The sequence below is a fragment of the Bubalus kerabau genome, chromosome 11 (assembly GCF_029407905.1).
Source record: "Bubalus kerabau isolate K-KA32 ecotype Philippines breed swamp buffalo chromosome 11, PCC_UOA_SB_1v2, whole genome shotgun sequence".
Lineage (NCBI taxonomy): Eukaryota > Metazoa > Chordata > Mammalia > Artiodactyla > Bovidae > Bubalus > Bubalus kerabau.
This window is the reverse complement of record NC_073634.1, coordinates 90,030,032-90,053,631: the sequence shown is the minus strand read 5'-3', so window position 1 is coordinate 90,053,631 and position 23,600 is coordinate 90,030,032. Positions and strand designations below refer to the sequence as shown.

The 23,600-nt window shown below is 52.3% G+C and overlaps 1 protein-coding gene across 11 annotated transcripts in view; it reads left to right on the top strand.

Moving 5' to 3' along the window:
* HPCAL1 (hippocalcin like 1) overlaps positions 1-23,600 on the top strand; it is a 119,012-nt gene that overhangs the window by 40,560 nt on the left and 54,852 nt on the right. For 3 of the 11 annotated variants that reach the window (XM_055540946.1, XM_055540939.1, XM_055540941.1), the window contains one exon: positions 11,882-12,010. The exons of the other annotated variants lie outside the window; for them this stretch is intronic. The gene's annotated coding sequence lies outside the window, so the exon portion shown is untranslated. The remainder of the gene's footprint in view (positions 1-11,881; positions 12,011-23,600) is intronic. 11 annotated transcript variants of the gene reach the window in all.

The following is a 23,600-nucleotide window of genomic DNA, read 5'->3' as shown; positions in this document are numbered from 1 at the left end:
GACCCCAGGCCGGGGACAGATGTTATTTATGTTGATTGGGTGCTGGGAGAGCCTTCATCACGGTCACCCTCAAGCCGAACTAAACGTACTGTATCTGCAGGACGGTAGTATAAAACTGAAAACATGACCCAGTCTGTCCCTCTCTCTTTCTCTCCCTTTTGGGTTTCCACGTCTATTAAAGCCCCAGGTTCCCCCACACGGACGCTGGTCCTCCCCCTCCCTCCCCTTCTCTCCGCCTCTCCGCCACCCCGCCCCACTGCCCAGACTAGTTTCTGAGGGACTGGTATTTTCTTGCTTGGGGAAGAGGGGTATAAATTGTTTTCATCCGTCCAGGGACATGGCACTCACAGATAAGCCTGAGTATTGCAAACTGGGGTTCACTTTCTGAAGTCTCTACAATACCTGCCCCCATGCTGGCTGGTGGTGGAAGCTGGTTACATGAGTTCAGCCTGCCACACGGGCCAACCTCATGAAAAAGAGTGTGTCTGACCATCTGGGCCCTGGGGTCCGAGTGGTAGGCCCTGATCTTTACAAGGACTTGCTCGCACAGCCACCCATCTGGTCTTCGACGCACTAGCCCCCACTTCTGAGCATCCACTCGATGCCAAGCTCTCGGCCATGGCAGGACCACATGGGGCCCGGGATGCAGGGCATCTGGTGAAAGCTTCTCCCAAGCTGGTGGCTGGCTTGGATCACGGTGGTTTCATGTTAGGTAAAAAATGTCCCTCCCAGGGACTGATGATGGTCATTCCCACTAAGCTGCAGCCACAGGAGTAGATGGGGTCAGGAGGAGAGGCGGGCAGAGGTGAGGGGAAGAAAACAGTTTTCAAATGGCCACACCTATCACTCCTCATTTGGAAGTGCCTCCTGCTGCCCTGGGGCTTCAGGATCTGATTTAGGGGTGTTAGTCCCCTCCTTCAAGCCCAGCTCAGATACTCTGGGTTCTTCTGCTAGCCCCTGGTCCCCTACGGATTTACTTATTTATTTGTTGGCCATGTCATGCAGCATGTGGGATCTTAATTCCCTGAATGGGGATTGAACTCACACCCCCTGAAGCTTAGAGTCTTATCCAGTGGACTGCCAAGAAAGTCGATCCCCTACAGATTTAAACATACCTGGGTATTGCCTTTTTCTAGGAGAAGTTAGAAATTTCTGGAGGCTTCCATCATATGTGCCACTATGTATAGTCTGAAACAACTTACCTTAAGCACCCCAGTTCCTTTATTTCTATGTCTTTGGTCCTTCAGACTAGGTCCTGGCTTAGCAGACTGTATTTCAAATGTGTGTGTGTGTGTGCATGCTCAGTCACTCAGTTGCAGCCCCATGAACTATATAGCCCACCAGGCTCCTCTGTCCATGGAATTTTCCAGGCAAGAGCACTGGAGCAGGTTGCCATTCCCTCCTCCTTGACCCAGGGATCCAACCGCATCTCCTGCGGTTCCTGCATTGCAGGTGGATTCTTTACCACTAGCGCCACCTGGGAAGCCCATTTAAGAATGTGGGGAGAGAGTATATAACAGAAGGATGTTTCTCAACAGCCTCTACCATTTCAGAAGGCCTGCTCTGCCGGAGAAGGACCAGTGTCCTGCTAAGCCACTCTCCGGCACATCATTCATTCTTTCATCCCTTTCCTAGCTGCCTATGAGAAACCCAGCATGGTGCTGGGGATGTGAAAGCTAGATCGGCAGTGGAGGACTTCAGGTACAGTGAGACCGACCTCTTACCCGAGAAGCCTCGTGTCTCTTTAGAAATACTCTGGATTCTGGCCTTCTCCGAGGAAATCTAGATTTGTGTGGCATGATGTTATTCAAGCCTGTTTGATCCAGCAGGCCCTGCCTCATTTCCAAAAGCAAGCCTCGCTCTTCAGCTGCTTCACAGTATACTGGGTCACAGTATACTTAGCACAGGGGCCCCTCTTAGTCTTCAGCTGGGTCACAGTATACTTAGCACAGGGGCCCCTCTTAGTTTCGACCAAATTAAGGAATCTATTTCTGTGCTTATTAGGTCAGGGAGTCCTGATGTGTTCCTTGATTCCTGCTGTTCCCATTCCGTATCTCATTTACCTGTGTAGCCCCGGGGTGCTTTATTGGTACCTCCAGGGGCAGTGTTGGCTGGGACAGTGTGGCATTCCTGAATTTCTCCCCATTACTAGCTGAAAGTAATAGAATCTGAATCTTAAAAAGGAAAATTCATCGCACATTTTCTCGTCTATGAAAGCAGCACATACTCATTAGCACATCTTGAAAATACTAGATGATAAAAAGGAGAGAGGAAAAAATAACATCTTGTACTTGCTCAGGTAACCATTGTATACTCATGTCCGGAAAAAGCCCTCTTCTGCTACCATCAGCCCTGGCAAAGAGTTGCTTAATTAAAAAGAGTATGAAAGAGGGGATCATAAAAATGATGAAAGTAAACTACAGGCATTATTGTTGTTTAGTCACTAAGTCATGTCTGACTTTTTTATGACCCCATGGACTGTAACCTGCCAGGCTTCTCTGTCCATGGGATTTTCCCAGGCAAGCATACTGGAGTGGGTTGCCATTTCCTCCTCCAGGGGATCTTCCCTACTCAGGGATCAAACCTGCGTCTCTTGCATTGGCAGGTGGATTATTTACCACCGAGCCACCAAGGAAGCCTCTGATACAGGCATAAGTCGAGCATTTTATTTTAATGTAAAATACTTCATTTTAACACGAAGTCTGTGTTCATTCTCTCATCTTCTGATTTAAGCCCCAGGTCTTTCTTGGATTATGGGTCCACTGGATGATGTCTGAATTATCTTTTTTGTAGCACCCTTTTATATATTTTCTGCGATTCTTGATTTCTATCAAGTGAAGTAGGAACTGAGTGCCCAATATGTGCAAATTTTTATACATTTCTAAATTTATTCAGCTCTTTTGTCCATGCCTAATTTAACAGCGATCTTCCTCAGATATTCAACTCATTTCATAAAAACAGTTCCTTTCTAATGCTTATTGCAACACTTGATGTACAGTTTAATTAAGTCAGGTAATTGCAGAAGTACAACTGGGATAAGCAGGCTTGAGGACAAACACAACCATGTCTTGGTGAGCTCAGAGTACAGCCTGCCCCGAGATTCAGCAGGCCGTGGGCCTCACAGAGGGGATCGGACACTTCACACAATCCAGGGACAGCTCAGGGGGACAAAGGTAAGGAAGCTCTGGGGTTTTTTTCCCTAATCTTTTTCCTGTTTATGCTTGTTTTTATATATGGAACATTTTGTGTGCTTTCCCTTCTTAACTACTGGGGGAGGTCTCATAATGTTATCAACTCCAGGCTACAGTTTTTAATTTAAACATGCATCAGCTAACATCTTCCTTGTGATGAAAGACTGAGAGCTTTCCCTCTAAGATCAGGAACAAGACAAGGATGTCTGACATCCACTTCTGTTTGACCTTGTATTGGAGGTTCCAGCCACAGCAGTTAGGCAAGAAAAAGAAATAAAAGACATCCAGATTGGAAAGGAAGAAGTAAAACCATTTGCAGGTGAGATGATTTTTGTATAAGGATGCCACTAAAAAACTCTCAGAGCTTATTCATGAGTTCAGCAAAGCTGTGGGATGTAAGACCAATATAGAAAAATGAATTGCATCTCTATACACTTGCAGTGAACAATCTGAGGGTTAAATTAAGAAAATCATGTCTTTTACAGTAGCATCAGGAATAGAATGCTTAGGAATAAATGTCACCAAAGAAATACAAGACTTAAACTCTGGAAATGATTAAATATTTTGAAACAAATTAAAGGCGTAATTAAGTGGAAAGACATCCCATGTTTATGGATTGGAAGGCTTAATATCATTAAGACAGCCCTGCTTCCAAATTTAATCTGCAAATTCAACACAACCCCCAGTGAAAATTCCAGCTGGACTCTGCAGAAATTGACAAGCTGATTCTAAAATTCATATGGAAAACTAAGAGACTCAGAATAGCCAAAACAGTCTTAAAAAGAAGAGCTAAGTAGAAGGGCTTACACTCATTCCTGATTTCAAAACTTATTACAAAGCAAGAGTTATCAAGACAGTGTGGTCCCGACACAAGGATAGACATATAGATCAAGGGAATAAAATTGAAAGTCCAGAAATAAATCCTCACATTTACAGTCAGTTGATTTTCAAAGATAGCAGATAATTCAATAGGGAAAGAACAGTCTTTTCAACCAATGGTGCTGATACATCTGGATAGCTACATGTAGAAGAGTGAATTGGACCTCAACCTCACTCCACTTATAACTTACATTATTAACCTATATATAAATTCAAAACAGATCAAAGACCTAAACATAGGAGCTAAAACTATAAAACTCCAGAAGAAAAATAGATCTAAATCGTCTTTACCTTGAATTAGGCAATTTCTTAACTCTGATACCAAAAGCATAAACTTAAAATTGAAAACTTTGGTTCTTCAAAAGACGCTGTTAAGAAAGTGAAAAGGCAACTCACAAAATGAAGCAAAATATTTGCACATTGTATGTTTTCTAGAATTTTATCTGGAATATGTAAAGAACTCTTACAACTCAGTAATAAAAGATAGACCAATTGAAAAACAGGTAAAGACTTTAAATAGACATTTCTCCAAAGACTATATGCAGGGGGCCAATAAGCATGTGGGTTTTCCCAGAGGGCACTAGTGGTAAATAACCCACCTGTCAATGCAGACTTAAGAGACGTCAGTTCGATCCCTAGATGGGGCAGATCCCCTGGAGAAGGAAATGGCAACCCACTCCAGTATTCTTGTCTGGAGAATCTCATGGACAGAGGAGCCTGGCAGGCTACAGTCCATAGGGTTGTAAAGAATCAGACACGACTGAAGCGACCTAGCACAGCACAATAAGCATGTGAAAAGATGCTCAACATCATTAGTCATCAGGAAGATGCAAATCAAAACCACAATGAGATACCACTTTGCACCACTGAGAGTTCTAGAATTAAAAAGTCTGATCAATACAAGTGCTGGCAAGGATTTGGAGAAATTGGTCCCCTCATGCACTGCTGATAGAAATGAAAATAGTGCAGCTGCTTTGGAAAATAGTCGGGTGGTTCCTCACACGGCTCAACAGAGAGTTTCTATAAGATGTAGTGATTCTGCTCCCAGGTATATACCCCAAAGAAATGAAAACGATGTACACACAAAAGCTTGTACATAAACATGGAAAAAACTCGTGTCCATCAGCTGATGAGTGGATAAACAAAAGTGATGTGTCCATACATTGGAATATTATTTGGCAAGAAAAAGGAGTGAAATGGTGGCTCAGTGGTAAAGAATCAGCCTGCGATGCGGGAGGTGCAGGTTTGATTCCTAGGGTGGAAAGATCCCCTGGAGAAGGGAATGGCAACCCACTCTAGTATTCTTGCCTGGGAAATCTTATGGACAGAGGAGCCTGGCTACCGTCCACGGGGTTGCAGAAGAGTCAGATGTGACTTAGCAACTAAACAGCAACAACTCCTGACGCCCCAACACAGAGCTTGAAAACAATCTGCTGAGTGAATACAGTGAGTCACGAAAAAACCACATATTGTGTGATCCCATTTATGTGAAATGTCCTGAATGGCAAATCTGTGGAGGCTGAAAATAGATTCATGGTTGCCTAGGATTGGGGTTGGGAGGTTAGGGCAAATGGGGAGTGACTGCTAATATTCTTAAATTTCTTAAAATGTTGTTTGTGGTGACGGTTGCACAACTCTCTGCAACTCTTGAGTTATATGCTTGAAATTAGTGAGTTGCATGATATGTAGATTATATCTCAACTAGCTGTTATTTTAAAAACGCAACACCAAGAGCTCTGCTGTCTATCCATCCCTCCCCCGCCGCCCCCACTGCCGTAGTCTCCCTCTTTGCCCATCTCAGATTTCTAGCAGAGGGAGGTCTTCTGCATCCTGTTCCTTTGGAGGTGTTTGGGGCCCTCCTCTTTCTCCCCTGCCATCCCTCTAGGCCCCTTCTTACAAAGTAGAAAATGCCTCATTCCCCACCCACACGTCACTGAAACTTTTCCGTTCTAATCTTGAATCTCGTTTTCTCATAATGGGCTGTCTGGATCTAAGTTAATTATCCTGGAAGCGGTTGACTTCATCTGCCATCAGCTGGTTCCACTGACACAGGTCATGCGTGCTGGGGCAAGACCCAGTCTTGTCTCATCCTCTGTAGCCCTCTGGGGACATCTGGAATCTGGTCTCAATGCCAAGGGGCCAGGAGAGCCTGCAGCATCCAGCACAGGCCTCCAGGGGAAAGAGAGGTGGGGTGGTTTTTAATGTCAAGAATTGTTGTTCAGTCACTCAGTCATGTCCAACTCTTTGTGACACCATGGACTGCAGAACGCCAGGCCTCTATCCATCGTCAACTCCTGGAGCTTGCTCAAACTCATGTCTGTTGAATCAGTGATGCCACCCAACCATCTCATCCTCTGTTGTCCCCTTCTCCTCCTGCCTTCAATCTTTCCCAGCATCAGGGTCTTTTCTAATGAGTCAGCTCTTCACATCAGGTGGAACCCACCCTTAAAGAGCTTACTCCTTAGAAGAATCTTGTAGTCTTTCTGCCCAACTATTAGTAGTAGTAATAGTAAGCTCTTTAAAGGCATCCTTGACATTAAAAAATTCTGAGCAGGTTAGACATGTAATGCTTTATGATTTCAATTGATCATTGAAAACAGAGACTTTTCATGAAAATTGTGCTTGGTTGGTTCTGTGGAGACAAAGTGGTTGGAGGGCTGCTTGACCTCGTTCAGATGCAGACAGAGGTAATGCCCACTACCCTATGCTGGTCGTCAGTCTGTGAAGCTTGCCATTGATTTGCTGGGAGATTTGACCTTGGAGAGGTCACTGGCCTTTTTGCACCTCAGTTTCCTCATCTGTCTAGTGGGAAGTATGTCTGCCCTGTTGGCCTTGAAATTTGGTTTGACAAGCAGTGAGGGCCTGTGTAGGTGTGTTGGGGCCTTGGACCATGGGGTCAAGGTGACATCCAGGGAGAGGCAGGTCCCCCGCACCCCCTGGCCCCTGCCACTCTCCCCGTGAGGCTGCAGCCTCCTCAGTTTCTCCCCCCGGGCTGGCTGGGAGCCTGGGGGTATCACAAAGGTGCTTCATGTGGGTCCTGGAGAGGTGAGGTGGGGGCTGGGGTCAAGAGAAGGAAAAGTCAGTTTTTAGAGCCCAAAGAGGGGGCAGTAGCTCCCAGATTTAAGGGTTCTGTGAACTGGTTTAAAAAAAAATTATATTTTTTAAAGTTAGGGCCAAGATAGGGTTTCTACCTTCCAATTTCATCACATAAGGACATAAAGCATTCTCATCTACTGTTATTAGTCTTTTATAAGAGAAGGGGTATTTTATTTTATTCTTTATTTCCTTCCTTAGTTTTACTGAAGGATTGTTGATTTATAATATTGTGTTAGTTTCAGGTATACAGCAAAGTGAGTCAGCTATATGTACGCATATACATGATACGTATATTTCAGATTCTTCTCCATTTTGAATTATTATAAGACCTTGAATATAGTTTCCTGTGCTACCCAGTAGGACCTCGGTGGTTAGTGGTGTGAATACAGTACTGTGTATCTGCTAATCCCAAGCTTCTGATTGATCCCTCCCCCGTCATTCTGCCCCCTTTGGTGTAACCCTCAGTCTGTTTTCTTTGTCTGTGAGTCTGTCTCTGTTTTGTAAATAATTTCATGTGTCTTTTTTTGGATTTCACATACAAGCAACATCATAGAGCGCATGTCTTTGTCTGACTCACAGGCTGTCTTCGTCTTCACCCCCCGGGCCCAGCACCCTCTCTGCCGTATTCGGCCCTCAGCCCCGCACGCCAACTCCCTCTTTTCTTCATTCCGTAAATGTTTTCTGGGGGCCTCCTACCTGCCAGTCAGCTCAGAGGCCTCTTGGGAGCCCCAGGTGACCGCATTCTTCCCTTCATGTAAGAGGCCGCCTCCCTCCACTGCTCTCTTAAACAGAACCTCTCGTCTCTTCTCAGAAATTCTGGGCTGAAACTAGGGCCTGCGTGCCCAAATCAAGGCCAAGGTCAGAGTCAGCCATGTCACACAACCACTTGCCAGGGGTCCTGTGGGCTCCCTTGCACTCCTTGGACAGAGGCGTGAACCGGGCTTCCGGGCTCATTGCTTGGCTGGCGGGAGTCAAGGCCAGGTCTGTTGGTTTCAAAGCCCTCATTCTTTCCATCATGTCATACTGTCAAGGCAGGGACCAGGGGTCCAACTACTTGACTCCTTTTTGCTCCTTTCTGGGTTCTTCTGGAGACCCCGGGGTGGCAGATTCACATGGGGGCTTGTTGTACAAAGGGCCTGAGATTTTTCAAGGGCGCCTGACCCTAAATGCCCAACCCCATGGGATGGTCTAGTGAGCAAACTTTGTGACGCAGCCTTTGTTTCACAAACCGTGGTCACCTCCTCATGGGTCCTTAGATGGACCAGTCCACTGGGCCTCCTGCAGGTGCTAAGTCTGCGGAGACAGAGATGAGGAGATGGGGACCTTGTGCCCTGGGAGCTCACAGACTAGCAGGTCAGGGGATAAAGCGGGCCCGTGCACCCAGCCTTTGGAATGTCCACTGGGAACCACGGGTGGGACCTTCCTGGGGTGGGTGGTGGCAGCAAAGATTTAAAAAACTTTTCTGGCTATTCTGGGTCTTCCTTGTTCTAGTTGCAGAGAGCAGAGGCTAACTCTTCGTTGCGGAGCACGGGCTTCTCATCGCAGCGGCTTCCCTTGTTGTGGAGCTCAGGCTCTAGGTGTGTGGGCTTCAGTAGTTGAGGCACACAGGCTAAGCAGTTGCGGTTTTCCAGCTCTAGAGCCCTGGCTCAGGAGTCATGGCTCATGGTCTAGTTGCTCTGCAGCATTTAGGATCATCTCAGACCAGGGATCGAACCTGTGTTCCCTGCATTGGCAGGCAGATTCTTATCCACTGCTACTGGGGAAGTCTGAGAGAGGGCTTTTTTGAATTGGGTTTTGAAGGGTGCCTAAGAGTTTGCCAGGACAGCTGTACAATTAACGGATTTGCTAAAAAGTGAGGATCAACTGTGGTGTTCAGTCCTGGAGACTGTCTGTATTAGTGTGTGTGGCGACGCCCTGGAAACAGCTGGGAAAGTCAGTAACTGTTTGACTTCCTTTATTTACTTACTGCCCAGGGCTCAAGGAGAGTGAGAAGGTAGTTTTACAAAGACGTTGGAAGAATAAACTCCACGAGGGCATACACATTTTTTTCCAGGTAGATAAAGAGAGACCTTATTAATAATGTTTCTGTTGGCTCCATGTGACCTTGGTCTGAGGTCTCAGAAATCGGTCCTTTTTTTCTGTTATTTGGAGACGGGGGCCCCTGGCCAAGGCGATGGGCTGTGTTTTGCAGACTGTGTTCTTGTCTGTGGAACATCAGTCACGTAACACTCATTTACCTCAGGACTTGTACAGAGTGGGGTGGTATTGATGTGTGAGCCATTTGGCAAAATATCCTTGCTCATAATTGGCAAGAGGACCGGGCTGACGACGTTCTGTCCGAAGGCCGACTCCACGGTCCAGATGAGGTCTTGGGCTGCCCCGACACATAGGGGGAGAGATGATGGAGGCGGGGTACAGAGAGAAAGAAGGTGGGAGTGACAGACAGACACGGACAGACCTGAAGAGAGAAGGAGGCGAGGAGACCGAGAGAGGAGGGAGGGGAGAGACGGAGAGAGACACGGACACGGAATGAGAGCTGGAAAGAGATGTGCAGAGTAGGAGAGAGACACGGGGGGAGGGAGACTGAGAAAGACAGAAGGAAGTGGGGACAGACGGGGAGAGAGACGCAGAGACACGATGGCAGAGATGGAGAGGCAAGGAGAGAGACATGCACAGAGGGAGACACGCAGAGACAGGGTGGGGAGAGAGGCAGTGGATACCCTACCCCGGACCTTGGGGTACGTCCCATGAATGAGGATGTACTCAGTGCACCAGCTCTGCCCACGTGGCCACCAGCTTTCCTGGTGACTCAGACAGTAAAGCGTCTGTCTGCAGTGCAGGAGATCCAGGTTCCATCCCTGTGTCGAGAAGATCCCCTGGAGAAGGAAATGGCAACTCACTCCAGTACCCTTGCCTGGAAAATCCCATGGACGGAGGAGCCTAGTAGGTTATGGTGCATGGGGTTGCAAAGAGTTGGACATGACTGAGCGACTTCACTTTCTTTATCTATCAATTGACACCCAGCAAGGTTAGGTAACCTGCTTAAGGACACACAGCTCCCAAGTCCAGGGTGGAGACTGTCTTCTAGCCCAGGGGTCTAGGGGGTGGCTTTGAATTAGGCCTCGAAGGACAGGTTGGGGGGAGAAGCTCAGGGTGGGACAGGTAATCCAGACACTGCAGGGGTGGAGGCATCTGGTCTATGCTGGACCCCCAGGTGTGGGCCTCACACACTGTCCCCTTCACCTGTAGCCACTCAGAAAGGCTCAGTAACTGGATGGGATGGGGATCCAGTCTGTCTGGCCCCACAGCAAGCCCATGACTTGTGGCCACACCACCCTGGGGCTTGAGGGGGGAAAGAGCACCCGAGTTATCTCCCCAGTGTTGGCAGCTCTAAGCAAGCAGCCAGTGTATTGAGAAGCTCTCACCCTTTATTCTCCGATGCCTCCTGTGGGGTCCAAGGCCCGGCAGCCTCCCCCAGACCTCAGCTCCCCGGCTCCCCCAGGTCCAGCTCCTCCCCTGGGCTCCCATGAGTGTCTCAAGCTCCACCACGTTTGGGGGCTCACACTTTCACTGGTTACCCAACCCTCAATCCTAGCTCTAAATCCTCCTCGTCTTTAAAGCTGCTTAAACAGTGACGCTGGGACTTTCGTGGTGGTCCAGTGGCTAAGACTTCATGCTCCTAAAGCAGGGAGCTGAGGTTTAATTCCTGGTCAGGGAACTAGATCCCAAATGCCACAACTAAGACCAGATTGCAGCCAAAATAAAAAACAAACAAACCAAAACAGTGATGCGCTCCACCTGTAGGATGGGTTCTTCCTGCTCCTACTATGAGCTCATATCATCCGTTCAGGCAAATGTGTCCTTTTATAAAGGTTCCGGGGCCGAGTGGGGTGGGGGAGGACTGCTGGGCGCCCACAGGAGCTGGGAGGTGGCCGGGGGAGCAGGTGACAGCCACATGGTGAAGTTCACGCACCCTGGCCCAGCCCCAGTCGTGTGTACCCCGTGTCTAGTTTTCTTCTTTCCTGGACAAGCGTTTTCCTCATTAATTCTCAGTGCCCGCTGTCTTACTCCTCCATCTATGGCGTGAGCTGAGTGATGCCAGCTCTAGGCTCACACCTGTGGTGCTGATGTGGGCAGAGGCTGCACCAGCTGCTGATAAACCACCCAAGACGGATACGGGAGGGAGCCGGCCCTCGTGGGCTGGGACACGGCGTCCACAGAATTCTGCCCCGGTCAGTTTCACGTCATCGCCAGTGATGCGATTCCCCCAAGGAGTGCATTAGGGAGGGCAGAAATGCCCTCTCTTGCATCGTTATTAGAGTCCTGTAAATTAAGCGTAGAACCAGAATGTTCTCTCAAACATCACGACCGTCCCTCCCCATGAGGTGTTTGCAGAACACTTGTTATTTACTCCTGTTGTTTTCCACACTTGCAGTTTAGAGAAGAAAATCAAGAAATCGTGTTTCTGTTCCCCATACAGTCCCATCCCCAACAGCAATAACAAGAGAACCGTCTTCCTGTTATGAAATAGCTGCAACCTCTTTAGGCAGGAAGAATGTTTTGTTACCAGGGAAGAGAAAGCATAAGCAGCAGAGGGAGTGGGTGGGTGGGGAGCAGCCGCACCTCCCCGGGTGGACGCCCCCGCCAGGCCTGCTAACCTGCGGACACTAGCTGTGACCTTGAGCTATACCACCTGCCATTCATCTTCCTCTCAGCCTGATTCCTTCCACGTTTCCCGGAAGCCTTTGTTCTGGTCCACAATGAATTGCCGGGAGAAGGAAGATCGTCTCTAGCTAAACATGGTCCTTCTTGCGATGACTCTGATCCCACTTTATAATGGACAGGTATGTAATGTCAGGTTGTCAGGATAGCTGCATCTAGCCTTACTCTTTTAATAGAAAATCCGAGGAGAGAAACGAGAATAAATCAGTAGTGGAACCATCTGAAGAGCCTCCTCTGACTTCAGAAATTCATGGCGGTCACGACAGTGGCCGTCTGGTGGGCAGAGCTGCAGGCTGGCCCACTCCCCTTCCTCCAGATGGAGTTGAGCCTGGTAGGTGATCTGGCCGCCCCTGGCCGGGTGCTTTTGCATCCGAAGGCCTGCCTTTTACCTGGTTTCTCCCTCATCTGTTTTCCTTTGTAGTCCCTGCAGGAGAGAGATTTGAAGACCAACAGTTAAGAAGCTGAGACGAGGCGACTTTGTGTCCCAGCCATCCCCAATCCTGCCCCGTCCTCCTGGCTGAGCTCAGAGAGTCAGCACGGAGAGTCCCTCTCCCACCCTCTGCCCTGAGCCCCGGTGACTGGGGCCCGTCTCTCTGCAGAAGGAGGCTCCCAGTTAGAGACCTGGGCCTCAGAGGCCAGGAAGCCACATCTCTGAACTGTGAACATGCCGGCCTTCCAGGCCTGCCAGGTGGTGTGTGACCTCACCCTCCAAACCCAGACCATCCACAGCACCCACTTCCTTTCTGCCCGGGACCCTGGCTTTAGTGACATTGTGGCCCTAATGTCAGGCCAGCTCCTCTCCACCCTGAGCGAGGTGCCCCCTGGCCGAGTCCAGCAATCCCAGCAGTGGTGGGTGATTCTGTTTCCATATTTAGGGTTGCAGTAATACACATGGAAAACCCATTCCAGCAGAAGTTTGGTTCCTCTTTCTTCCCCGTCTTGAAAGACCCTGCCTTTGCTCTCCGCCTCCTTGCACATCATCACCCTCGGTTTAGCACGAGGACTGAACCTTCACTCACTTGTTCTTCGTCATTCATTCTTCAGCTGACATTCCCCTGGATCTCATTTCAAGGGTGTTGGTCACCAGCAAAGGCTCCCAGTCTCTCAAGGGTGGTCAGACCCCAGGAGCACCCTGATGGAGGCTAAAGGGGGAGGCCTGACTCCCTCAAGGTTCAGGGTGTCTGGGAGGCATTTCTGGAAGGGGCTGTGAGGGGAGCACTCACTAGGGGCAGGGAGGGGTGTGGATCCAGGCACGTGAAGCCTTGTTCAAGAAGCTGAGACGTTCCGTGGACATCCCCCCACCACCACCTCCAGGAAGGGTGGGCTGAGTTTTTGGAGCCTATCTGACTGCCTTTTATGAAATACTGAAAAGTGGAAAGCAAAGACAATAAAACCAGACCTCATCAAACTTCGCTTGGGAGAACGAATCCCCTGTGATGGGAAACCAGCCATCTTCTGAGCATGGGACTGAGCCCTGCGCATGGTCCAGGGTGGTTTGCTGGAGGTCTCACCCCTCTCTCTCTCTCCACTTCCCTCTGGTCCTCCTCCTCCTCTCTCTTCCTTTCATCACACTTTTCGTCACTTAGTCAGCAGCTGTCTCTCAGAAGCTTCCTCAGGCATGTGCCATGCATCTGTGAGTAGCTGGGACCCTGTGGGAGTGAGATGGCCAGACACGAGCCCTGCTCTCACAGAGCTCATCACCTGGCCTGTTGGCTGGGGGCCTCTGTGCCTATAAATATTAGATCAGGATGGGTGTGACTACCCTGGAAACCCTGGTGTATATGGCCACCCCGGGGCATTAGATGGTCATAGTCTCCCAGGTGATGGGGGATTGGTCAGGAGTGGGTGGAGGATGAAAGAAAGAACAAGCTGGTTTCATTTTCTTGCCATCATCTAGTGAGGAATGTGTGCAAAAGAACTCACATCTTGCTTTCTCTGAAATTTGATTCAGTTATCTTTCATTGTTATTATTCAGTGGCTAAGTCACGTCCGACGCTTTGCGACTCCCTGGACTGTAGCACGCCAGGCTTGCCTGTCCTTCACCATCTCCTGGGGTTTGCTCAGATTTATGTCCATTGGGTTGGTGATGCCATCCAACCATCTCATCCTCTGTCGCTCCCTTTTCTACCTGCCCTCAATCTTTTCCCAGCATCAGGGTCTTTTGCAGTGAGTCAGCTTTTTGCATCAGGTGGCCAAAGTATTGGAGCTTCAGCTTCAACATCAGTTACCTTAATTGCTTTCAAATGATTGGAAGGGAGAACTCCCAGCAAAGGATCTTGGCCAAGTCCAGCTCTCTCCTCATTGTTGTTGTGAAGCCAGTCCCATGTGGGACTTGAGATGGTCAATTTGTCAGTTACTTTGTTCCCTAAGCTGTCTGTGTAATGCTTATTAACATTCTGCTCACAGCCTTTCTTAGGTTGTAGATGTTGCTCTGTTATATCCGAAGGTTGGGCTCTCTTATGGAGAAGGCGATGGCACCCCACCCCAGTACTCTTCCTTGGAGAATCCCATGGACGGAGAAGCCTGGTGGGCTGCAGTCCATGGGGTCGTGAAGAGTCGGACAGGACTGAGCAACTTCACTTTCACTTTTCACTTTCATGCATTGGAGAAGGAAATGGCAACCCACTCCAGTGTTCTTGCCTGGAGAATCCCAGGGACGGCGGAGCCTGGTGGGCTGCCGTCTCTGGGGTCGCACAGAGTCGGACACGACTGAAGCGACTTAGCAGCAGCAGCAGCAGGGCTCTCTTATGGTGACTGTGTCTTTCGATAATCACGTTAATAACATTTCCATGGCTCTTGAAAGCTTGCTTGAAAGAGTGCTTTCATATACATCAGCTAATTTGATTCACACAATATCCCCAGAAACTGGGGTTCTCACCTCTCTTTCACAAGGAGGAAACTGAGACTCAGAGATGTGAAGTGATGCATCTGAGGTCATATAGCCGATACACGGCTGAGCAGAACCTCCGTGCTGGTTCGATTTGACTGTGCTGTCCTTGAGTTTGGGTTTCTCAATCCAGCCAGTCTTTATTGAGCGCTTGCTGTAGGCAGTATCAAAGGGGAGAGTGGGGCTCAGGCACCAGAAGGCAATAGCAGGCAGAGCTGCTAGGCAGACTGGTGGCTTTGGGGGAGGGTGGCAGCCTCGGGCTAAGGGAAGAGCCCCAAGCAGGTGTGTGGGCGGCGCCTGGACCGTCAGGTGGGGACAGCACCTGTGGGAGGCTAGTATAGCAGCAAGCAGAGCCTCGAATACCTCTGGGTCCTGCTCCCCTGAGAGATTCAGGCTGGTGTTCTTGGGGGTTTATTTCTATGGAGAGACATCTGGGGAGAGTGGTGAGAATGGGGCAGGACCGTTTTTGCTCGTCCCTTGTTTAGATGAGCCTTCATTCCTTCGGGAAAGAAAGGTGATCCTGGGGATGGAAGGAGGCCCGGGCCTTCACAATGTGCTATTGTGGGCTGCAGCCAGTTGGCAGCCAGACAGGGAAACGTAGCAGTCCCTGTGCTTATCTGCAGACAAGGGATCCCATTTCTGCCGCTGCAGAGAGAGGGAGGCAGGCCCCAAGGCTGTGCAAAATGCCCGCTTGTTTTGGGGGGCACCTGCATGGCACCTGCCCCGGCCCCCACGCTGAAGGGGGTGGGGAGCACTGCCTACCCTTGTCCTCTGTCAGCTAGAAGTGCTCCTTTAAGGGGCTGCTTTGAATGGTGGCTTTTGGCAGAGCCCTGGCCTGTATTGCTTCCTTTGTGGTTCAGCTGGTAAAGAATCCGCCTGTAATGCGGGAGACCTGGGTTCGATCCCTGGGTTAGGGAAGATCCCCTGGAGAAGGGAAAGGCTACCCACTCCAGTATTCTGCCCTGGAGAATTCCATGGACTGTTATAGTCCATGGGGTTGCAAAGAGTCAGACATGACTGAAGCGACTTTTACTTTACTTTCACACTGGCCTATATTAGAAAGGATGAGGTCGGGTGATTCCTGAGTCGAGAGGGATCTTAGGGGACTGTGTGGCTGGGACTCTCCAGCCCAGAGAGGGTAAGTGATTTTCCCAAAGACACACAGCCTTGCGGAACCATTCTCTCTAGTTCATGCTGAGTTTTTTGGGTTTTTTTTTTCGAAATGGGCTTGAAGATAAGTGGGATTCTCTCTCTCTCTTTTTTTTTTTTTTTTAAGACAAATGCAGTAAAGAGCAGTGTAGCTGTTCTTCTGAGGTCAGCGTGACACCGTGGCCAGGAGGAAGAGCATTTCTGATTCAGTGGGCTTGGCCGTGTGAAGGGAGCAGTGTGCCCACCAGCGTGGGTGGGTGGAGGTCCCCCCACTGCCATCATCTCCATTCTGTACCTCCCAGACTTGGCCGTGTCCACGTGCGCTCTCTCCCGTAAACTTTTCCTGCAGCATTTTGGTTCTATGAGAGATGCTGAGGCGTCTCTGTGTTTCTGGAAGAGGTGACCCGCTCCCCTCAGAACCACCAGGGGAGCTGGCTGGGTAAGTGAGACTCCTGGGACCTCCCAGACCTGCCGATTAGAATCCCCAGGGCGAGGCCTGGAACCAGCTCCCAAGGTCAGCCAAGGTGTGAGCGCCCCTGGCCTGGAGCCAGGATGGAGGTTCAGATCTCGAGCCTGCCCTGTGGCTGTGCCCTTGGGTCAGCCGTTTCCTGTCTCTGTGCCTTGGGATTTAGTGTGTAAGGTGGAGACACCATGCCTGCCTTTGAGGTCAGGATCGCCTAAGGTATAGAAAGCGTTCAGTGCCTGGGGCGTGGCGGCCTTCAGTGGGCCTGCTCACTGGCGATCAGGGCAGGGTGATTTGGGGTGCAGAGGGGTGCAGGCGCTGGGTGGTGGGATGTGCCCACTGGGAAGGCGTCTGGCCATGAGCAGCCTCCTGGAGGAGGTGGCCTTTGGGACTGGGGAAGCGACTGCATTTAGGGCCTCGAAGCTGCAGCTTACGGAAGAGCCTATAGGGACTCCTGGAGATGGTGCTCTCTGGCCCTCTGTCGGGTACCTGGGCTCCCAGAACTTGGGGTTCTTGGGGGGCACTCAGAGCTGGCTTCTTGCTTGGGGAGGTGGTGTCGCAGTGCACCCACACTCTTGCCCTTACCTCGGAGCTCCTGATTCCCGAGTGTTGTCCATTATATCCTCTGCCCTCCGGAGCAGCCGCAGACTGGGAGGGGCTGACGGAGGGCCTGGTGGCATGCGGAGGAGCCCCCAGGACCACCTGAACCTGACAGCTGTTGAGAGGACACTCTCCCCTACTGGTTTCCATGGCACTTCCCTTCCCTTCCCCTGACTGCCTCCTTGCCCAAGTGTCCCTCCCCCTCCTTTCATGCCTTTCCCCCTTTCTTGGGGGGACCGAGGCCCCTCCTCTGTGCCTGCAGCCCTCCCACGGCAGGGGCAGCACCTGCTTATAGGAGATGAGGGTCCTGCCCACCCACCCCCTGCCACCACTCTGTATTCCCACTGTGTATCCTTTAGTAGCTGGGACCTTGAATTCAGGAAGGCCCTTTACTGAACTGCATGCTCCTGCATCTAGGTGAGGTCACCTAGGTGTCACCAGGCACATGCATCCTGGCCCCTCTGACACCAGCCTGAAAATGACTCACCCCAGGGAGCTGGGTGGGAGGGATTTGTGTCCCCCTCCCCTATACACACGCACACACACACACGCTCCGCCAAGAAACTGAGGTCTTTGGAACTAGAACTCAGGTCCTCTGATCCTGCTTTTGCTCCTCCCTGGTGATGCTCTTGGACAGTAAGTGAAGTGAAAGCCGCTCAGTCGTGTCCGACTCTATTTGACCCCAGGGACCATACAGTCCATGGAATTCTCCAGGCCAGAATACTGGAGTGGGTAGCTGTTCCCTTCCGCTGGGCATCTTCCCAACCCAGGGATTGAATCCAGGTCTCCTTCATTGCAAGCGGATTCTTTACCAGCTGAGTGGGTGGCCTCACCATATATCTGCCCCAGGCCCTCAAGTTTCGCCCAGGCTCTGAGAAGACAGGGCACGAGGGGAGCCCCGAGAAGCCGATCTGGACCTAACCCGGGTCTTCTGCTTTCATTGTCCCGAGGCCGCACCTCTCCTGCTGGAGGCAAGTCCCCACCACCCGTGTCCTGTGGGCCCGCCCTGAGCGCCCACCAGACCGGAATGTGGACCCCGAGGGGTGCTTTGTGCACCAGAAGCACTCCTTGCTGGGCTCCTGCAAATAGCAAAATCTCAAAACTCACCTACAGCTCTGGTTTTCCAAGAGCACATGTGTCTGGCCATCCCTAGCTGACGGCACTTGGCCCACCTGATCTGAAGCCTCCTTCTTCCACGGCCCGTCCATAGCCTCAGCCTCCCACCTCAGTGGCTCCAGCCTTACCTCTGTGGCCGCTGGTCCCTGCCCTGCCTGCCTCTAGACTCCCGCAGCCCTGCACTCCCCTGGACTGTATACTGTCTTGGTTTCTACTCCTCAGCATGGACACTCTGCCTGTGCATCTCTGAGCCTCCAGCAGTGGGTGCAGGGAGCCCTTGGCCCTTGGCACCAGTGATTTGACCTTAGGTCAAGGAGGTTAGAGCTGTAGGAGCCCCTGAATTTTTGTCAAAGTACCAGAAAAGCTCTTGTCCCCTTGCACGGCCCCCTGACTAGAGCCCCCCATGGATCCTTGGAATTGCAGTGAGCCTCGTGCTGGGGGTGGGTCTGCCCTGGACACCTGCACTGCCCTCGTCCTCGAGAGTCACATGGTTCTTAGTGCCTGTCCCGGGACTTCACGAGTGCACGTGTGTGCATGTGTGTTAGTGTGTGCATGCCCACAGGTGTGCACCCATGGTTGCTGGACTGGAGGCCCCGAGCACAGGGCAGGTCCCTCTCCTCTTTGTCCCCCAGACTGGCATTTAATCCTGTGGTCAGTGGAGCTTTGGTGACTGCTGGGGACCTTTCTCCAGATCCTTTCGACGCCTCATGATGCTGCAGGCGCTCAGTCCCCGAGCTCCATGTGTCATGTCCTCGCTGCTCCCTGGCACGCCTCCCATGGTCTACGCAGTATTTCCTCTGGGTCACTGCCACCTTCCCCCACTGCCCCCAGGGACAGCATGGGGCTCCGGGTCCCAGGTGTGTGTTTGGGTTTGAATGATGTGTGTTCACTGAGCTTCCCTGCCGCCCGCGCCAGCAGCTCCAAATGACATTTCAGGAATTGAATTACGACATTTCAGTACTTGCAGAATCCAGGAATAGATAATTTGATTATATCTGTTGGAAGTCATTGCCACAACTGGCTCCGTTTTCTTCGCCAGCATCCCTCCCTCATGGGGAGAGACAGCAGAGGAATGCCGCAAGCCCTGGATTGTCCCCGGAGTGCATCTTCCAAGCCGGTGGCTGCTGGTGGCCTTTTCTCAGGGTTGGGGAGAAGCCCTAGGCTGCCTCCAGGCAGGACCTGGGCCTGCCCCGCATGCCCCTGGTGCCCAACTGCCCAGCCTGCCCTGTGTGGCAGAGCTGACCCAGCACCCAGACCGGCTGAAGGTGCTGCTCCAGGGCGGTGGCCAAGGCAGGGGTCTGTTCCTCCCGCAAGAGGGACCGGGGAGCAGGGGCGACCCCATGCCTGAAGCTGCAGCAGGACCCTCCAGGCCTGACCTCTGGGCTCCATCTCGCCTCTTCCAGGTTGTTTCTTTGGGGCTCACATGTCCCATGGCCCCAGCAGCCCCCGTGGCCGACTGCTGCTTCCTCTGCCTCCTAGGAAATTCCCTCTGGGGTTTCCCAGCCTCGTGGTGTCAGTGAACCTGTCGAGGTCGCAGGGCGCCCTTCTTGGCTCTGCAAGGACATCTGCTTTCCTGCCTTCTGGCTGCGAGTCCAGGGGCTGGGTGAGTGTAGACACGTGCCCTGGGCGCCTGTTTGGGTTCTGTGTGGAGCTGAGCTGAGCCCTGACCCGGCCCCCATCCAGGGCGTGAGCCCAGAGGTGTCCGCTGAGACGCAGGGAACCCCTCCCAGCAGTGAGACAGGGAGCAGGTGTAGACCCCGGTGTCCAGGAAAAAGTGAGTTTTCCTAATGAACTTAAGAAGAGAGGTTCTGAGCCAGGAAGGACAGCTCAATACCGGCTCCTGCCCTCCTTCCCCTCTGCTCTTCTGGGGCCCTTCTCTCCGTGTTCTCAGCCTGAGGATGTAGCTGGACCCTCTTGCTTGGGTGGTTTTAGGCGTAGGGTCAGGCTCCATGGGATCCAGGCCCAGGGCTTGTTGTTTAGTCACTCAGTCATGTCCAGTTCTTTGTGACCCCATGGTCTGTAGCCTGCCAGACTCCTCTGTGCATGGGATTCTCCAGGCAAGAATACTGGAGTGGGTTGCCATGCCCATCTCCAGGGGATGTTCCTGACCCAGGGATCGAACCCAGGTCTTCTACCTTGGCAGGCAGATTCTTTACCATATGAGCCACCAGGGGCTTCCCAGGGCTGGGAACCTGCTTTTGTCTTCCATGTGAGGCCTGGGCCCTGTGCCAGACACAGACCTGAGGGAGTGTAGCCAAGCTCCAAGAAGTGAGAAGGGGGCTGGCACAGGGCAGGAGGCAGGATGATAACACAGGTCTTGTTTGTGGTCGCTTTAATGAGCAGGGGCCGTGGACCTCCTGGTTGCCTCTGGTTCAGTTCCTTCTGATGAAGAGTAGGTTCAACCACTGTGGAACCCTCTCCTGCCCCAGGGGCTTTCTGGCCAGTGAGAGGTGTCCTCACAGTGGTCCTGAAATGGCTCCTATGACAAGCAGTGCCGTGGGAGGGACCCAAGGAGGAGGTGGCAGTTGAGCCAGTCAACGTTGTCACCTGTTTGATTCTCTCTTTTGTTGTTTCTGTATGTTATTTATTTATTTCTGCCTGTGCCATGTGGCATGTGAGATCTTAGTTCCCTGACCGGGATCAAACCTATGCCCCCTGCATTGGGAACACGGAGTCTTAACCCCTGGGCCCTCCAGGAAAGTCCCTTGATTCCTCCTTAATCAAATAGTATATGCTGTTTGGATCCACCAGAGAAAGCAGCATGAGAGCTCAAAGGAAGCATGACTTCAACTAGACCGGAATTAATTATGCTTTAAGAGGTTCAACTTGGGATTTTGAAAAAAGCGAAAGGTGCTGGCCTCGCTGGGCCACTCCCAGTGTGTCCTTGAAACCTTTCCACTCCTTGAAATGTACTTCTAAACATTCTGGAAAAACCAACTTTCTCCTTCCACCGACAGCCCTTATCTCGACGTGCAGGCACATACCTACCTGGTCCACTTATCGTCGAGAGCCGACCGGGCTGGGCCCCCGGGGCTGCTGGGGACTCAGGTATTGTGTTTGGCAGCCTGCCCAGGGCAGCTCAAGCTTGTCCTTGGAGGGGGCCCCAGTGGAGGGAGCGGAATGAACGTAGGAGCCCTTTTCTTCTTTCTCTCCCGAGTCCCCCTCTCCCCTTGATAGTCCCTGCTTCCCCATCCCAACGCCTCTGCTTAGTTCACGTCCAGCCTGGTTCCCAGCCATCCCAGTGGCGCTGGGGCGTGCAGTGGAGGACAGAGCCGCAGCACCTGTGAGTGTCCATCGTGTCCGCGGCTGCATGCATGGAACCTGGTATGTGTGTGTGGTGTGTGTGTGTGCATGTGTGCTCACAGGGGGACGTTGGGGTTAGGATTTTTTGGCTGTTCTGTGTTTGTCCCCAGCTGTGGAAGTTCAAGGCCCCTGTATGCAGAACCAGACTGTCTCTCTGAGACAGTCTGCGGGTTTGTGGGCTGCGGGCAGGAAGAGGAGGTACTGGCCTCCGGGTGGCTTAGATTGCCTCGGAGCTGAGTGGGGTCCCTCGCATCGGCGGCCCCGTGGCGCCAGGCCGGGTTTGGCCCCGGTCCCGATCAGGAAGCCGCAGTGGGTGGCAGGCTGTGACTGGGTTCACTGCACTTGGACAGTTCTCTGCTCCTTAACAGGCTGCTTCCCATCCTTATTTCCTCTGCCCGAGGAGCCTGCAGATGCAGAAATGTACCTCGAGGGCCTGCGCTCTCTTACCTAAAAAGCCCAAGAGCCCCGTGACTTAACTGTCGGTGTCTGGTGAACAGACCCCAGTCTCATTTCACCAGCTGGCTCTGCTCGCCCCTTGGCTCCGTCTCTGTTTCTGATCGTTCTTCAACTGGGGCTGAAGATCTAATGTGCTGCGTTTCCGGGGCACGAGCCGCGTGGCTCTGCAGGTTGTGTGGCTCAGGTGAGGGTGGAGGGGCGCTTCTTCGGGGCACGGTTTGGTTCCGCCTAAGTGTGTTGAGCGCCCGTTCCCTGCCCTCAATCAATTATTAAGCCCCTACTGTGTTCCAGACGCTGCGCTCCATGGGGGGGGGGGGGTGCACACGATGGGTGAGACCTGATGCCCGAGAGCCCAGGTGGGTTGGGAGGTGAGCAGGGAGGCATATATGTGACAAGGTGTCGTGGGCACTGCCACTGGGGCAGCGGGAGCCCACACTCCCTGGCCCATAAGCTGAAGCTGGTCCCGGGGGAGATAGTCAGCCCCCACCATGGCTTCTGGAAGCCCCCAGACCCTCTCCCTGCCCCTGATGTTTCAGTGCCTCTCCGAGTTAGCAGATCGGCACTGTAGGGCCCCCCACTCCAGACTCATTGTCCCCACGCTGGCCTTGCCCCGCAGGTGGGACAGTCTTGAACAGCTGTGACCCTGGAGACTGAGAGCTCCAGCCAAGGCCAGGCCACTGAGGCTGGAGAGCAGCCTGCGGGCTGGGAGAGGCGGGTGGGCCAACTGGAATGGGAGGCAGGCAGGAAACTGAGGCCTGGAGCAGCGGGCTTTGTCCTGGGAGGAACAGATCCAGCCCCACCGCCCCCCAGCACATTCAAGACACTGCCGCTTCTCCGTGAATAAGACATGAGATGGGCAGAGGCCTCGATGTAGCATTGTTATCATCTGACTTGATAATAGAAAAATTAAAATTTAAAGTGATCTAAAGTGACAAGTGACAGGAATGTTCCTAGAAACCGGAGATTGGGTGGCGGAGCAGGTCCCAGGACAGATGGTAGCAAACACAAAAGCCCCTGAGTGGGTGGGTTTTAATGTTTCAGAGTCCTTAGTCGGGGACAAAAGGCCCCTTGATTCCAGGGCCGGGGGGCTTTGGAGAGGTCCCCATCTTCAGCGCCCTGGGTCCCAGGCCTAGGCCGAGTCACACGCCATGGCTCAGTTTCTGGGTGCAGGCTCCGTGGCCCTGGGGTGGCTCCTTCCTGCTGGGGTCCAGAGCTGACCCCTTGGACCTGAGGCCCCCTTCTCACTGAGAGCCCCCCTCACCCTCGCACCAGCCTCGGGGAGCAGACGCTCCTCCGCCTGGCCCTTGGCAGTTGCAGGCCCGTGGGAAGCTGAGGACCCTGGCCTGCCCCAGCAGCGCCCCCGCCCTGAAGGTTTAGATGTTCCCATTCCTAACCAGAGGGCCCTGGGGATTCTTAATCCAGGCCCCCCACCCTGCCTCCCCTGGGTCCTGCAGGCGAAGCCTGGCTCCCAGGGCCGTGCATCAGAGCAGGCATGGGTGTATCTTGTTCAAAGATGAACCCGTGATAAGGGTCCGGGTGAGGCAGGACTGGGAGCTGGAGGGGGCATGTTGGGTGGAAAGGAGAGCGCTCTTTGGCCTGTAGGTCTGCACCGGCCTCTTGGAAGGGCCTGGGAGCCGAGCTGGGACAGAGAGGAGGCAGGCAGGACTTTCTGATGCATTTTAGTCTGTGTTTTCCCCCAGGGGCCTCTAGGAAAATCCGGCTGGAGGAGTCCTCGCGT